The 4,772-nt window shown below is 31.7% G+C and overlaps 1 long non-coding RNA gene across 1 annotated transcript; it reads right to left on the bottom strand.

The window, feature by feature from the left end:
* Positions 1 to 432: 432 nt before the first annotated feature.
* Positions 433 to 3,325, bottom strand: LOC148615898 (uncharacterized). Its single transcript, XR_015921893.1, has 4 exons — positions 2,808 to 3,325; positions 1,577 to 1,634; positions 1,249 to 1,379; positions 433 to 989 (listed from the first exon to the last, which is right to left on the bottom strand). It is a non-coding gene; the product is annotated as an uncharacterized LOC148615898 (long non-coding RNA).
* Between the last annotated feature and the right edge of the window lie 1,447 nt (positions 3,326 to 4,772).

Genomic DNA, 4,772 nt, shown 5'->3' with positions numbered 1-4,772 from the left:
TTACACCTGTATCAATTTTGTATAAAGCGTAATCAAGGGAATCCAGATTATATGTTGAGCTAAATTTTGTATTCATTTATATATAAGAAGGTAGATAATGATTGCTCGACGCTTGAATAAGGAGATAACCCAAATTGATTATTTAGAACCCGTTCATCGGAATTTGATAAAATTTTATATATATGCTCGAATTAAGAAAACTATTTGGTTTAGGATTGTTTTCAATTGTTGATTAGAATATTGGATATAAACGACTTAAGGTTGGTTTACACTGCAATGAAGCAATTAATTTTGAAGCGTAAACTGACCAAAAGTCTTTCATATAGATCTAATATTGTGAATAACAATAACAATTCTTAATTTTTTAAGTATAAAACAACGGATAACAGAGATAAAACATAACAAGAAGATTTTTTTCCCCTAAAAGGATAATATGAAATCAACATTTAATCGTATAAAATGCGAGGTCATTATAATCAAGGAATTAGTCATGAACAGTCGATAAATATCAATATTTTTGTATAGAAAAAAAACTGAATTATTACGTAACATGAGGTAAGTTGCATGTTATAGCGTTGAGTCCGTTAATTTTTTACATGATTTTTTAAAATAAAATCTAAAGTTAAGCATTCAATGATTAAATTCTCCAGTATTTCAGATTTCTAAGCATTTTTTTATCTTTGTCATTTTGTCTAAGTTAAACAGCTAAATTATTTGTAGTTTGCTTCAATAAAGTACATGATGTCCAATAAACTAAATATGGATGTTCTACTTCATCGATGTAGTCAAACTCGTAAAAATTATTCTCATGATACATGTTCCTTCCCTCTCTTCTGTATTCGTGTCGATACTGCTTACTACTCTTGCGTTTTTCTTGATAGTTTGATGATTTGGTCGTTCTTCTGGTAGATTTCTGTGTAACAAATCATACCAAGATTGTTTCCATCTATACTAACTGACAAAGGCATTGTCCGAGAATCCGTGTATAGCTAGTAATCAGAAAAAGAAAAGAAAAACAAATACTCAATATTTTTTAATACTACTTTTTATTCCATAGATAAATCCAGTATCAGTAAATAAATAAAAAAAAATAATTCCATTCTTTTATAAACTTATTTCATTGACAAAACTATCAATTATTGCCTTGTTTGATGTTTCCTTTTCTTGCAAAACCAAAACAAAAAACAAAAAAAACAAAAAAAAAACAAAACCAAAAACAAACGGATGCAGTCTGGTTCACATTCTTACCTTTTCATTTGTAAGTTCTGGCAGGTTTCCCTTAGAGTCTAATTCATTATTTCCATTAGGTTTTGCATTTTCACTTAGATTTTCACTCTCTGGCAAATATGTTTCGTCAGATTTCGTTTTTGCGGATTCTTCTGATAAAATTAAAAAAAATAAAAATAAATTTAATGTTATTAGATGTCGGTGCATTAATTTCAAAGGGTGCATTACTCATCAGATCTCTATCTTCTAATGTTCACACAGTATAATAAAACTATATCATAAGTTTTACCATTTCAAAGATCTAAAATAGATAAAGTATTGACAAAAAAATAGTACATAAAATACATACGAAGTGAACCACCTATTGCGCTTTCATCCTTGCTCAATGTTATCTTGAAGTTTTCTGTCTGGAAAGAATAAGTTAAGATTAATCGACTGAATAACATAGAAATTCTAAAAATGCTTCTAAAATAAGGGTTAAAAATTATATTAGATTTTATTGGTTACTGCTTTAAAATGCAGCACGGTAAGTAAGAGAATACTAGTGGAGATTAATTTTATTATTTTACCACAGTTATAGGTAAGTTATGAAATCCAGATTAATAACTGAATAAAGACTCGGTGAGGGAAATAAAACAACAATAATAACTGGTAGATGCAGAAAGATCTCTTTAATAATATTTGTTATATTGTATACAAAGTTCATTTATTGATTATCGATTAATATTCTATGCCAGATTTTCATGCTTTTCGGGAGATAACTGAAGAGCACTAGCGCAGACCCTGCTTTGTACTAGTCCGAAACGTTTAGCTGGTACTTAATTGTTATGGCTTTAGAAGCATGCCAACCCGATCGGACACATCATTCTGACTCCGAGCAAAACAGTCGTCACCCTATCCCTTATATTTAAAGGATGCTTGGTGGAGAAGTAGTGACTACTAATCTCAAGTCTGTGGTGTGGCTGGACTAGGTATCGAACCCGCAACAAATACAGTACAAACTTGTGTATCAAAAAAAAAATACGGGTTGCGTCTTTGAATTTCAAACCCGTACCCGCAATAATCAAGTTTGTGTGAAATCTGAGATCCGAAATTATCCAGTGAGACGAAATGCTTGACTTAAAATGATCCAAAACATCTAACAGTTGAAGACAATAGAAGAGAATAAAGAACAACAGCAGGAATGGAATACTTAACATATTAATGTCTATTTATCATTGACATTACTTAAGAAGTCTGGTTAACCTTTTAATGATTTAAATGACTTATTACAATTAGGCTTCTAAAAAGAGGGTTATGTTGCTTCAAGACTGAAGTCATCACTATAGAAGTTTTATTGTCGTCATGAACTCGTGGATCGTTACGGTTGTATCTATCTGCAACATGGAAACTGATCTGGTCAACTCTCATAATTTTCCTTTTCTATACCCCGGACTGGACTTCTTATGAGCAACTTGGCCCATGTTTCAGAAAAGCAGAGGACGCTTACCCTACCGGTGCACCAGGCCCATGCTGCCAGTTTTTAGTGGAGTCCGAGTTGTTCATTTGCTTTTGTTACTTTATATTGTTATTTTAGTTACCTAGTTACTTTATGTTCTTTGTTGTGTTTGTCTCTTTTCCCTATCTGGGTCTTTATCCCTGGATTCCATTCTCTTGATTTCCTTGATTACTCTTTCAATATACCAAATACGTTTTCGGAAAGTATCCCCAAAGTCCACCAGAAATATGTAAATGTTACACCAAAATATCCACTGCTGAAATGAAATTCTGAACCGAATTATCTTAACTTCTATATGTTACACCCCTCCTCCCGGTATACACACATTGCAGGGGATTTCTTTCTTAAACGAGATCGCGATTTTTCTAGTGAAAGATACATATAAGTAACATGTAGACAAAATATAACATTATAAATACTTTCTTATTGAATTGTCCAGAACTACTATAGAACATCGACATCAATTTACTTCCCTTTGTAGATAGTATCGCTTCTTTCACAATTTTATTAAAAACAATGAAAGAGGAATAGGAAGAATTCCTAAAATATTGATTAGTATGTTTTATTCATCAACACAAAAACCGATGTATAAATGTGTCTTAGGACCGCGAAAAATGTTTATTTGTCAACATTCAAATGTTGTTATGTTTCCAATGATAGACATTAGAACATTTCGGTCCATTATACGTTTTATAGGTAATTTTCCAGTTTTCCTTAGATTTAAACGTTTTCACGACTATTTTACTTCAAAGCACTTTGATGTTTTTAATTAAAAAAATAACTTGTACCACAAATGTATAATTAGTTGTAAGTATAAGTGCATATTGGCACACTTAAGCTGTGATTCATTGAATGTTAAGAATCCTAAACAAAGGAATAAAAAGCGGACCCCTTTGTAAAGTAAAACAAAACAACGATTGACTGGTTTAAGTACTTAATTTTAAGTTATATTTTATCACGACAGAAAAACTGGCACTGAAATACTTAATATCTCCTCACTGTATATCTGTTTACATGGTGATTAAATGTGATATTCGCGTCTACATAATTCACAATAATTTAAGTGGATGTTTCATGACAATAGTATAGTATTAATACGAGGAAAGCTGTCGCAAATATTACTCCTCTGTTAGTGTTCATTGATAACATTCATTTCACCTGAAGTGAGTTACAAATAGCAAATAAGGATTGGAAGAAAACGGTTTCTTCGTTGATGGAAGAAGTTCCGAAAATCCAAGTCACACCAAAAATCAGGAGTATAACACACAGACTCCTGAAACTGGTTCTAAATGTACGAACATATGTAAACATTTGTACTTGTAAGTAACTTGAAAAAAACTACCTTCCTAAACTCGAATTCAAATCAGCCTGTTTGCAGTTTTTTTTGTTTTGTTTTTTTTTTTGTAAATTATATTTTTAATTACTCATAAGTTCCTATAAGAAAATTGCCATTTTATTTACGTCATTCTGTACTACAATTCTCATACAAATATTTCTCGTTCTTACTTCCGAGATCGAAAAATTTCTATATTTATTTTTTCTACGAGAGGTTTGCACTGAACGTATTGTTTATCCGCCATCTTGTTTGTATGGGTATTTTGAGATGATTAATACTGTAGTGATGACTTCAACCTTGTAGCAACATAATCCTGTTCTAGAAGCCTATTTGTTAGAGTTCTAGCGCGATACAAAAAATCTGCGTAGTTTCGGCAAGCTCTGGCATAACGTATTATTTGTGATATGAACACTCCATACGCAGGTGCTGAAGGGATGTTGCCACAGATGAAAGGAAAGTTGATAATTCTGAATGAAACGTCATCACGTTTGTCGTAAAGTTTGGTCAATAGTTGTCCTTTACCATCGATTTCTAAATGTAGGTCAAGATATGAGGCTGACTTTACAGTGTCTGTAGTATCGTTTATCTCAAGTTCAATGGGATAGATGCAATGTATCAAATCCCCGAAATTAGGATTGTTTAAAGATAATACGTCATCTATATAGCGGAAACTGAGATAAAAGGATCTAGCCAAACGATATTCTTTCTTTC

This window comes from Perna viridis, chromosome 5 (genome assembly GCF_037379345.1).
Source record: "Perna viridis isolate PV_CMFRI_1.1 ecotype Kerala chromosome 5, ASM3737934v1, whole genome shotgun sequence".
In the NCBI taxonomy this organism is placed as follows: domain Eukaryota; kingdom Metazoa; phylum Mollusca; class Bivalvia; order Mytilida; family Mytilidae; genus Perna; species Perna viridis.
Note: the sequence above shows the minus strand (reverse complement) of the source record. Positions and strands in the feature narration are given on the sequence as shown.